Genomic DNA, 13623 nt, shown 5'->3' with positions numbered 1-13623 from the left:
TCGTGGGCTTTGATAACAAATCGATACTGGCTTCCAGGGCAAATTCTAAACCATGGGAAAAGGCCTGAAACCTGGCCGAAATTCTAACTCCTTAACGGCTGGTCCAATTGTTCCGAAACATTCACAGAACAATTTGCCGTGTCCTAGCAAGCCATTCTATGTACTTTGTTGTCCAAATTTCCCTTAAGACCAAAACCTGATTGCTAATCTTTTTGAAACGGACTGTAGATGACATAGGGCCAGAAGCTTCTGGGTGCTTTCCACTGCATTGGGGGCACACGTGGGCACGATAGCAGAAAGAGTTGTGGCACTGGTCCAGGCGCGTAGCATCGCTGTTGGAGGTGGTCCGGTCGGAGGTGGTCCGGTCGGAGGTGGTCCGGTCGGAGGTGGTCCGGTCGGAGGTGGTCCGGTCGGAGGTGGTCCGGTCGGAGGTGGTCCGGTCGGAGGAGGTCCGGTCGGAGGTGGTCCGGTCGGAGGTGGTCCGGTTGGAGGTGGTCCGGTCGGAGGTGGTCCGGCTGGAGGTGGTCCGGTCGGAGGTGGTCCGTTCGGAGGCTGTAGTGTCACATTAAGTCCAATGTTCGAGCGCTTAAATAATGGTCTTGCAACGGGCAGCCTTGTAGTACGCACTCTTTATATATTAGTCTTAAGTTGCCCGTGCTCAGAACTGCCTTTGCCCGTCATGGCGCTTCCTTCCATTGTGCTAAGCTGTGGAATGATTTACACCCTCTAGCTCGCTGTGTGGATAACTCCGCCCGTTTTAAGAAACTGTTACCCCCCGTGCCTTGCATTTTCACGCTAGTACTTATGACTTTCAGCTATGCAAAATTTATGAAAAGGTTGGGCGCCCATCGTCTGTTGCCTCAACCATTCGTTCTATCGCGAACATGAGCACCTATCCAATAGTCTATTATATTAATTATTCATATCTTTTTGCATCTTTCCTTTGAGTGGGTCTATTGTTATTAGGCATTTGTCTGTTATAGTCACCACTATAAACGAGAGAGCTTGGAATCTCTGGGCCCTACGCTATGCTTTGTTGCCTAGCTCATCGTGCATGTTGTTAGAACTGATGGATATGTTTTTTTCCCTTTGATTAGCTACATCATTGTATTGCAAAAACTTTTCAATTAGTTACTGAAGTAACGTCTTCTGCATAGCTACGGGACCGGCGCTGACTCTGCCGATCACGGGCGTTCTGGAGTCGACGGGATGTCTTTCCTGACGTTTCCTGGGACAGGCGCTGACTCTGCCGATCACGGGCGTTCTGGAGTCGACGGGATGTCTGTCCTGACGTTTCCTGGGACCGGCGCTGACTCTGCCGATCACGGGCGTTCTGAACTCGACGGGATGTCTGCCCTGACGTTTCCTGGGACCGGCGCTGACTCTGCCGATCACGGGCGTCCTGGAGTTGTTGTTTTTTTTGAACTTTATTTTACTTTGCAAAATCCAAACGGGAATTTCTTCCCAATGACAAGGTAGCGAGGAGTCGACGGGATGTCTGTCCTGACGTTTCTGTGGGACCGGCGCTGACTCTGCCGATCACGGGCGTTCTGGAGTCGACGGGATCTGTCTTCCGACGTTTCCTGTGACCGGCGCTGAATCGCCCGTTCTCGCTTATTTTGGAGACGACGGGATCTCTCTTCCAAAGCACGTTTTTGCTGACGCATCCTATCACCTATTCGGCGTCTATTTTAATTTAATTTCCTCCTCGTCTCCCTATTTTAAATCTTCCTCTACATCAGGGAGTCGTATACATAATACGACGAATATTATGGCCAGCTGTGTTTGATGGTACGGTACGGGACAGATACGGGAGCCAGCAAATATTGTGGCCAGCTGTTATGCACAATCCTGTAGAGCCTTTGTAGTCACAGATACGGGACAGATATGGGACAGATACGGGATAGCTCCAGGCGTGACACAAACAAACAAACACCAAACGAGAGAGCTTTGAAGCTCAGGGCCCTGCGCTATGCTTGTTGCCTAGCTCATCGTGCATGTTGTTAGAACTGATGAAAATGCTTTTTCCTTTGATTAGCTACATCATTGTATTGCAAAAACGTTTCAATGAGATACTGAAGTAACGCCTTCTGCATAGCTGACCCTGCCGATCACGGGCGTTCTGAAGTGGACGGGATGTCTGTCCTGACGTTTCCTGGGACCGGCGCTGACTCTGCCGATCACGGGCGTTCTTCTTCTTATCATTACTATACTGACGGCAACTAACATCCATTCTGATTGCATTTACTCGTCTCCCTACTTCGTATTTCTTTCCAGAAAATCTCCCCATACAGCAGGAAGTCGTTTACATAATATGACTCCCTGCTATACATCTACATGACTGTATATACGTTATAATTATTATGCTATCGGCCTACATGCGATTCCCGGGCTGGTCGACAGGCCGCCCAGCCAGCCTGCTAGTGGGATCTCGGCCTCGCACACAAATCCACACAAAATGTTACTGCACTGAATGCATTCCCCCGATACACTTCGCATATATACTCATTCCCTTCATGGTACCGTACTCTTGATGGTACGGGACAGGTACGGGATAGCGCCAGACATGTCGATGGCACAAACAAACAAAAATATTGTGGCCAGCTGTCTTTGCTGGTACGGTACAGTACGGGACAGATACGGGATAGCGCCAGGCGTGACACAAACAAACAAACACACAAACAAACACCAAACGAGAGAGCTTGGAAGCTCAGGGCCCTACGCTATGCTTTTATGCTTTTTTGCCTAGCTCATCGTACATGTTATAAGAACTGATGGAATTGTCTTTTTCCGTTCATTGGCCACATCACTGTATTGCAAAAACGTTTCAATCGGTTTGAATATTATGAGTTAGGCAAAAGTATTTGCAGAATTTATTGCGGATTGTTGTTTCTCTGATAATCATCTACTTTTGTTTTGCTCCTTCTTTAATTTTTATCTCCTTATATTGGAAATCAACAAATTTTGGCCGATGAGAAATAGAAACCTCTCGATTAGAGAGGTTAAGATGCACGTTATTTCCGACGTGACGCGCAGTTTCACGTCAAATTTGAAATCGATCGGTATTTTTGCTCTCACATGCATCCATTGCTCAATCATGCATCATTTGCCTATATGACAAACGTTGGCCTGCGATTTACTTTGTCCGGTTGGTACCAAGCGGCGAAATCAGCGAAATTAAATCGCCAGCGAACATTAGTTGATTTTAATACAGGAATCGGATTTTCTGGCCTTTTTGTAGTAATACATCTACATTGACCTGTTGAGCCAATGACAACGCCGAATGCATGGTTGCCTGTGGAGCACATTACATAACTTTACAGTCTCCTAAAATACGTACGTATCCTGTCCGACGGCAAAAGAGGCTGCAGATTTAGTTTTTCTGCGCGTCGACGGGATGTCTGCGACGCGAAAGTTCAGCTCGCGTTATTTGGCTCGCACGTCGAAAAAATCAACTCGAGTGACCTGCTGCTCACGTCGAAATTTGGACATTACATAACTTTACAGTCTCCTATATAAATACGTATCCTGTTCGACGGCAAAAGAGGCTGCAGATTTAGTTTTTCTGCGCATCGACGGGATGTCTGTCCTGACGTTTACTGGGACCGGCGCTGACTCTGCCGATCACGGCGTTCTGGACCCGACGGGATGTCTGTCCTGACGTTTCCTGGGACCGGCTTAGACTCTGCCGATCACGGGCGTTCTGGACTCAACGGGATGTCTGTCCTAACGTTGCCTGGTACCGCCGGACTCTACCGATCACGGGCGTTCTGGAGTCGACGGGATCTCTCTTCCGACGTTTCCTGTGACCGGCACTGAATCGCTCGTTCACGCTTATTTTGGAGACGACGGGATCTCTCTTCCAAAGTATGTTTATGCTGACGCATCCTATCACCTAATCGGCGTCTATTCTAATTTAATTTCCTCCTCGTCTCCCTATTTCTTTCCAAATCCCACTCTACATCAGGGAGTCGTATGCATAATACGACGAATATTGGTACGGTACGGGACAGATACAGGAGCCCGCAAATATTGTGGACAGCTGTTATGTACAATCCTGTAGAGCATTTGTAGTCACCGATACGGGACAGATACGGGACAGATACGGGATAGCGCCAGGCGTGACACAAACAAACAAACAAACAAACACACAAACAAACAAATACCAAATTAAAGCTGTGTGGACCCTGGCTAGCGCCAGACGTTACTGAAGTAACGTCTTCTGCATAGCTACGGGAATTAAAGCTGTGTGGACCCTGGCTAGCGCCAGACGTTACTGAAGTAACGTCTTCTGCATAGCTAGGGGAATATAATCCAATCCAATCCAGGTGGCCATAGCGGGAAACATTTACGGCATCTATTTTTCTGACCCATGCCCTGCAGGATAGTGGACTATCTCCACTACCACTCAGGACATGTCTCGTAAAAAGTGTTCCACGTTTTCTGGAAATAAACAAATTTGAATATTTTCACTTCACCACATTGCAACTCTGCCAATTTCCTACCCAGCGACGGAAAGAGCCTCCTTAAGCTCCAACACCAGGCACCACTCCAGACGCCAGCACGCTAAACACTGCAGCAAGGTCACCTCTACCGAGTCTGACAAGAAATTTGAACTGACAACCCTTGTCACTCCAAACAACAACCATTTCCTTTTGTGAACGACTCGAATTTCACTAGCAGCAAAGCTCTGCAGAAGTGCAAAAAAATTGAACAAATCTCGATTTGTGCGATCGAAGCACGATATTTTGCGTCCTGAAACTGGCCGTGCATCGACCACCACGTGACATGGCAGATCGACGGATTTGATCGACAATCAAGATCAGAATCAAATCTAGATGATCAGGTTGATCAGCAACATGATTTTTACGAGGCTATGATGTAACGGTTATGATGGCATGCTGCTTGAGTGAACCATGAAGAGGCACGATGCCCTGGACTTCACGATATGGGATCTAGCTGCAACCTGTTTTCCAGGCAACTCATTCCACATTTCGGCCACGGGTTTGAGCACCTGCTTTTCAGGTGCACTCCGGCGAGATCGACCTTTTGTGGTGCAGAAATGCATCCACGGCTATTTCGTGTGTCTGGTAAGTTGGTTGTGTATTTCGTGCATTTTTTGAGGATGCCAACAGTAATTTTGGTTAGCGCGCATGGATGACATCTGTTGCCGGAGCGACATAGCTCGAAAATGAGAACATTGTTGAGTTCTATCGACATAATGTCTCCATTCCCACCTGATCTATATTCCTGCAACCAGATAACGTGATGGGCTCAACACATTATTGGTGTTTTGAGTATAGTCATCCGAGTCCTAGAAATCGAATTTTCATTACGAGCTGAATTTCAAAATATCCTCCTTCTCAGGTCGATGAAGTTGTGCTGAAACCAAACACTGCGTGGTCAACCAGCCCTGCATTGTCACTGATTAGAGTGTCGACCTTTTGGAGACAAAGAGTTGCTCGACAAGAAAATTACAACAAGCAAACTTATGCTCACTCCTCACCGAACCTGAGGAAAACCCACACCTCGCTGCGTTCTGCAAACTCCGGCAACTCGGGTAAATGTACCCAAAATTCGTGTGGCTGATCAGCCTTCGTCATCCAGATTTTGATTCTGATCTTGATTGTCGATCAAATCGATCAGATCCGTCGACCTGCCATGTCACGCGGTGGTCGGCGCATGGCCAGTTTCAGGACGCAAAAATAGCATTCTTCGATTAGGGGTGCGGGAATTATTCCCGGAATAATTTGGATGAGAAAAATTTGGGAATTTTAGGGGAATTCTATCGATCTTTTGCCAGATTCATGGACCTTCAGAAGAGTTTTGGGGGAATTCTGTCAATTTTGACCTGCCAGAGAACAAGCGCGCATCCATGGACCTTCAGAAGAGTTTTGGGGGAATTCTGTCAATTTTGACCTGCCAGAAAACAAGCGCGCATCCATGGACGCACGTACATCTACATGTACATGCAGCAACACCCGGACAGTCATGTAGATCTAGTAGTACCAAGACTAAGAGTACATACCCCTACCCCCCCCCCCCCCCCGGGTTATGTACTCTTGCTAGTACAGTTGTACATGTACTGTAGATCCTGCATGCAGTGATCACGTGCCTGACCGTCCATTTTTGCATGCTAAAGAGCATGCGCAAGGCACGGTTCGTGCTGGGGTTCTTTTTTGGGGGGGGGGGGGAATTCTGGAGAACTTTTTCGATGTTTTGAGAGAATACTTTCGAAGTTCCGCGGGAAATGCCCGAAAGCTTAATATTATCGGGTGCGTGTGAGCATATTCCGCGCACCCCTACTGCCCTAGCTTCGATCGCACAAATCAGATTTGCAGAGCTTTGCTGCTAGTGAAATTCGAGTCGTTCAGGGAAGGAAATGGTTGTTGTTTGGAGTGACAAGGGTTGTCAGTTCAAATTTCTTGTCAGACTCGGTAGAGGTGACCACGCTGCAGTGTTTGGCATGCTGGCGTCTGGAGCGGTGCCTGTTGTTGGAGCTTGAGGAGGCGCTTTTCGTCGTGGGGTAGGAAATTGGCAGTGTTGCAACGTGGTGAAGTGAAAATATTCAAATTTGTTTATTCCCAGAGAACGTGGAACACATTTTACGATACATGTTCTGGGTGGTAGTGGAGATAGTCCACTGTCCTGCAGGGCATGGTTCAGAAAAATAGACGTCGTAAATGGTTCCCGCTATGGCCCTTGAAATTTAGCTATTTTAGCGATGCAATTTGGTGATATTTGGAGATGATGGCCATTGCTTTCCTGGATTTAGCCATAGCTCTATGTGGTGGTGGTGTGAAAACTACTCAGGTGAGGTAATGTTGGCATGGTGGTGGTTGTTCTCAGCTCAATCGTGTACGCTGTACCAGCGCTCGTTTTTGGACCAAATATTCAGTCGCATTTTGGGCCCATTTCGAGGCGGTCCGCAGTTCCAAGGTATCCGTCAGATATGCAACGAGTCCTTTTGCATGGTTGTTGTAGACCCCAAAGGAAACTTACCTGCAAAATTTGAACGACATCGGAGAGATGGCCCAGCCCACCTTTTCTGGTTTTCTCAGACATACTCTCTTAATAGTGACATTAGAGACATCAGTCCATAGTACTCAGTAATAGTAGAGCCTACACGCTCTCTACCATTGACACTGCAATAGTTCAACTCATTTCACAATAATCATTCCAACGTTTCGGCAAATTGCCTTCATCAGGTTCACGATGATGTGCAAGCTCCCAAACCAGCATTGATAAAGGCCAACAACTCCCCTGTCAGTAAGAGGGTATGAGAAGCAGCGCGAAAAAGAGTTCAGCTAAGGCCGAGTAAAAAAAATTACTAGATGATCGTCCTTTTTTTTGGAAAAATCGGGGAGGGCGGGAGGATTTTATTTTTATTTTTTTACTTTTTACCCTCTCATGCACACAGTGTACACAACAACATCAAGGTTTTTTTTCTCTTTTTTTCTTTTTTTTTCTTTTTTTCTTTTTCTTTCTTCAGCAGATCGATACTGACGTTGTGATATACTAGTAGTATGTGGTCCATATAGTAAAGAAAGTATTAAACAAAGCGTGCACATGTTTCCTGCATCCGCGATCGGTAAAAAACCAACGATTTCGGCAAAAACTCACGATTTAAAAAATAAAATATTTCTTGGGGCGCTGACAAAAACTGGGGCGGACGGGGACGATCATCTAGCTTTTTTTTTTACTTGGCCTAATAGCGCTAACATCGACTATCAGTGGAGGGGACTACAGCTGAGGTAAAAAAAACAACACTTTATTCAGCGCCGAATGTCATGACAATCAGACAATAAGTGAGTGGCGATAAAAATCACAGCAATGATCACCCAGCGTTAGTGTTTATCTTTGGAGCCAAACCTCTGATCTCCACAGCCTCCGTCAATTTCCTGCTAGTTCTGTTGCCTTCTCGAGCGAGAACTGATACTGCTGTGAAGGCGCTATCTCGCACTCTCAATCTCCCTGAGCGAATGCTCGTTTCTCATGTGGTCACCCCAAGGCTTGTGGCGAGTCCTTCGACGTGCTTCTCCATTATGTTCCTTTAGACGGGTCTCTAGTGATCGTTCTGTCTCTCCAACGTAATATTCCGTACCCCATTTGCAATCTATTCTGTATACTACATTATTTTTTCATGCAAACCTTCTCCCCACCAGATTGACATGTAAGACATGGCTCAAGCGGGCACCTCGTTTCCTACGCTGCGTAGTATTCGGCTCCTTGACATACTGGGGTGGAGACTGTGCTGAACGACATAATTGATTGCGGAGACTGCCCGAGTGCTCATAAACTACTCTTACCGGCAGTTTGTACTTGCGAATGGCCCTGTTTACCCTATGGTGTACTTGATCCGACTTAAACGGTAGTTAAAGGAGTGCACAGCGTGGGTTTCCTCTGCGTCGACGTCTAGGCTTCGTTGCCGCTTTTCTTGCCTCTGATATGACGTTTCTGGATAATGGTTCAGGAGTAGTTGTTGGTGTATCTTATGTTCACTGTCAGCCAGCATCGGATGAGAGTTGCCGTGCCCTCAAGAATTGCGATTGCGCGACGGCCAACTTGACATGAGTAGGGACTGAAGATGCGTAGTCAACTAATAGACCACTGCTGCACGGCTTCTGAAATAGTCTATAATGACAATTCGATTGACTATTGAACAGCGATGGTGACATCCATATACAGTCGTCCTACCCCTATAACGACTTTTGCGTCCGACCAAGAAATTGTGTTATATGGGTAATATTGTAATAGGGTTAACTGGTCCATTTCATACACATACGTCATAATGCATGGATTTTGTTCATTTTTTCACTCTTCATAGTATACAAAACTGACGTATCTGCACATTATGTGCACAGCAAGGTGCCCACTGGTGCCCCATTGTATTTCGTCATTTCCCATCAACTGATATTGTATCAAGTGAAGCTTGCTCTACCCGAATAGTGAGCTCCACATAATAATCCGTGCTAGATATTGTTATAAAATGGGAAATGTCGATTGGTCAGCCCATTTTATATCGTCATAGGGGTAGTATCGTTACAGCGGTATTGTTATAGAGGTAAGGCATTGTACACACAAGTCAATGAAGTGATTTGGTTTGGCAGAAAAATATCGTTATAAGGGTAATATCGTTATAGAGGTTATCGTTATAAGGGTAGGTCGACTGTAGTCTAGGCAGCCCCTGTCGCAGGCCAGATCATGGGTGAACTTGATTCGAGGGTGGACGTTGTTCAATCGGCCAATCAGCTCCATAAGTCGCTGTTTTCCATGGATCCAGAGGATAATTATATCATCAATATACCTTCGATACAGAATTGGTGCAAGGGGTGAGTCCTGGAGAATTCGTGTTTCTATCGTGTGCATAAACAAAATCGCAAATGGTGGTGTAAGAATATTGCCCATAGCTACCCCATCAAGCTGTTAGCAAATTTGGCGACCGAATCTGAAATAATTGTGAGTAAGAACTAGACATGTTCGGCCTCGGTGTCTGCCAAGCCAAAAGCTTGCTCAGATTCGTTCTTACTCACAATTACTTCAGATTCGGTCGCCAAATTTACCACCAGCTTGATGGGGTAGCTATGGGCAATAATCTTACACCACCATTTGCAATTTTGTTTATGCACACGATAGAAACACGCATTCTCCAGGACTCACCCCTTGCACCAATTCTGTATCGAAGGTATATTGATGATATCATTATCCTCTGGATCCATGGAAAACAGCGACTTATGGAGCTGATTGGCCGATTCAACAACGTCCACCCTCGAATCAAGTTCACCCATGATCTGAGCTGCGACAGGGGCTGCCTAGACTATATGGATGTCACCATCGCTGTTCAATAGTCAATCGAATTGTCATATAGACTATTTCAGAAGCCGTGCAGCAGTGGTCTGCTAGTTGACTACGCATCTTCAGTCCCTACTCATGTCAAGTTGGCCGTCGCACAGTCGCACTTCTTGGGGGCACAGCGACTCTCATCCGATGCTCAGATGCGGGCTGATAGTGAACATAAGATACACCAACAACTACTCCTGAACCATTATCCAGAAACGTCATATCAGAGGCAAGAGAAGCGGAAAGGAAGCCTAGACGTCGACGCAGAGGAAACCCACGCTGTGCATTCCTTAAACTACAGTCAACTTCGCTAATAACAACTGCGGATATCACGACAATTCGCGAATAACGACAGAATTATCCATGCCCAGAGCAAAGTCCCATCTAACTGTATACATTTAACTTCGGATACAACGACTATCTGAATAACTGACAATTCGCGAATAGCGACATGCTTTTAGTGCCCGGAGGTCATATTCACTGCTTGAATAACGATTTTCTGGGCTTTTGACAGCTATTTCAAGTACCTGTCAGTCAAGTACATGTACCTGTCATGCAGAAGTACAGAATCCATGGTGATGGCCCGGATAAAGGCACACATGCAAGAAAATGCAGCCAAGTCTAGGGAGAGGGTTTCTTCCTCTTTTCCTTTGCTTCAAAATTGTTGGATTTACCAGCACACCTACATGTAGTTGTACATGATTGTACAGTAATCATCATACATCATGTCCCTGGCCCTGTAGATGGCTCAAAAAGGCATATTTTTAAATTTATCTCCCTTGCATATTGAGTCATAGTATTATTGACTTTATAGTTCCTTTCAACTGCAATATGAAATAAAGTACACCTTGACATAGAGCAAGAAAAGAGCTTCATTTTGATATGCATGTCATACTATACAAAATATGGGTTCACATACATTCAAATGGGACTTCGGTTATAAGGACACTTCGCGAATGAGGACACTTTTCTGATGCCCCGCCGAATGTCGTTATTCGCAAAGTTGACTGTACCGTTTAAGTCGGATCAAGTACACCCTAGGGTAAACAGGGCCATTCGCAAGTACAAACTGCCGGTAAGAGTAGTTTATGAGCACTCGGGCAGTCTCCGCAATCAATTATGTTGTTCAGCACAGTCTCCACCCCAGTATGTCAAGGAGCCGAATACTACGCAGCGTAGGAGACGAAGCCTCCCGCTTGAGCCATGTCTTACATGTCAATCCGGTGGGTGGAAGGTTTGCATGAAAAAGAATGTAGTATACAGAATAGCAATAAACTGTTGAATGGTACCTTTCGGCTGTTGAATAATACAAGAAACTAACTCTCCTCCTCCATGCGCTCTAAAGCCGACCATTGCTACCCTCGGTAGCCATTACTCACACCAATAACTTCAAAAAACGAAGGGGTCACGGGTAAAACATTTCCTTCTGACAGCTGTTTCGCCTTCTAGCTTGTGAATTTCACCTAACAATGTGCATTTATCATTGTGATGACCTATTTCAGCATTAAAGTCGATGTGAACATACCCTATTGCATAGATTTCAATGCAAATCAGCGCAGCAAATTTACGTATTTCCAGCACATCTATAAAAGTAGGACAGCTATTACAGGTCCTCCCTCGTTAGTAGATAATCTCTGGGCCATCGAAAAAGTTATCTTATAACAAGACTTATCTTGTAGGAGGACTTGCAGCTAAAGGTGAAATAGGCACTACTTCGTACTTACCGGGGCTACCCTCGATACAACATAAATTATAGATGCTTCAACTCGTTATATGATAATTGAAAATCTCCAACATAACTCTTCCTTGGATCCAAAGGATCGTCCATACTCACGAATACATAGACATCATACGTTTCCTCGTTCTACTTTATCCTACATGTTTTGGCCTTGGTCCTGCATGGTCAATATTATCTTATACTGAGGGTTTGGCACTCCAGGGACCTGGGCAAAGGGTCGTTTTAACGGATTTTATGTACTAACGGATTATGTTGTAACCGGACCTGTAAACAGTTGTATAGACCACGTTTCGCCAGGAGATTTCAGATTTCTATTTACTAATGGGGTTTATGTACTAACCGGACTCGTTATAATGAGGGAGGACCTGTACAGGGTTTACTGCATGCAGTATCGCTTCTAAGTACAGGTATCAACAATTGCTAGTCAGAATGAAAAAATAATAAATATATAATGTATTCTCATGGTTCACCCTCAATATGTACATATTTACATCTGTTTATAATAATAGGTCACGCTACATGTCCGCAAACTCGAACAAATTTGCGATTAGGAACCACTCGGCAATTGTGGAACAGCTATTTTCCTCGGTGCGATGTCTCGAAGCACTCAAGGCAATACCCTGGGTTCTTCGGGCAATCAGCACACATCTGCCGCACATCTCGGCGTTTCCCCTTGGCATAGAACACACACATTTTCTGCGAGCCGGCAGAGTATGTAGGTTGGCATCAATAAATGCGCGTGCATAGCGATTGGTTTCCGTCACAAGATACTCAAAGAAATCTTCATTCAAGAACAATTTCAGGCAGTCAAGTGGAATTGGATCGTCGGGAAGCGGCATTTGGAGACCGGAGTTGCCAGTGAATGGCAGTGCGGTATGTGCAATACTCCGCTTCACCCATATGCCTGGATGCATGTAAGCACAATAATGCAGATAATGTGTATTTCAGTATCAATTCACATATCTGTTGCATATTTATTTGTACTTCAGTACTTGGTGTCCATAACATCAACAGTGACATGCTAGAACGGGCACAAAAATATCTACAATTCAAAATACCACTAAGTTAGCCCACCTTTGCAAAATATAGTCAACAGCATGCAACAGTACATGAATATTTGAAATTTCAAAATTCAAAATTAGTGAAAAATTCAAATTGTAAATGCACCCAACTCACCTTCGCTTCCATCGTCACCTGCAGCTAGAACCTCGACAGCTTCCACATGTGACTTCAAGGACATGGCCTTGTCACCAGCACTGGTGTCCTCCGTACCACCTGTTCCGCGCTCTCCATCACCTCAACATCGTCAGCAGCATCGCCAATTTCTGGCGACGCACATCGTTCCGGAGATGAAGACACAGACTCATCTGCCGACGAAAAATCGCTTTCAGAGACGGTTGGCTCATTATCGCTATCCAAACTCAGCGGGACCTGCTCTAAAACTTGGTCGATCTCCTCAGCGCTGTATCTACGTTGTGCGATGGTTGAAAATGTTAACAAATTGTCAACAAATTTCTTTCTGATATATTTTTGCACTGCACAACCTACTCTTGCCGTGATACATGGCGAACTGCATGTGTATTTGTCGTAATACGTCTCCTGAACAGGCCTAGCTCCGCGTGACCACGGTACAGGCCTGGTACTACTACACGGAAGCCAAAGCAACTGTACGACGTGATGTAGATCGTATGACGTATATGTACGTGATCCGTGGACCGGTAGCATCCAGGATCATGTACATTTACGTGATGCGTGCTGAAGAGGTTAATTAGAGACATCAGTTAGTGTAAATCATTCTACTATTATTCGGAGATCGCAACTTCGGAATTGTAGCTGTTGTCGAACGAAAGTGCGGATAGAGCTGCTTCAGCTGCAACAAGCGCCTCTGCTATGATCACTCTGCAACTCTCTATGTCACTCCAGTGTGCTGTGCACGAGCCACGATATCGAGTGTAGTAATTTCCACCTCCACTCCTCAGAATGCAGTGATTAGAATCGTGCAAATACCTACACACGGACTCCATATTTTCGGCTGGCATACACGT

This window comes from Sycon ciliatum, chromosome 7 (assembly GCF_964019385.1).
Source record: "Sycon ciliatum chromosome 7, ocSycCili1.1, whole genome shotgun sequence".
Taxonomy (NCBI): Eukaryota; Metazoa; Porifera; class Calcarea; order Leucosolenida; family Sycettidae; genus Sycon; species Sycon ciliatum.
Note: the sequence above shows the minus strand (reverse complement) of the source record.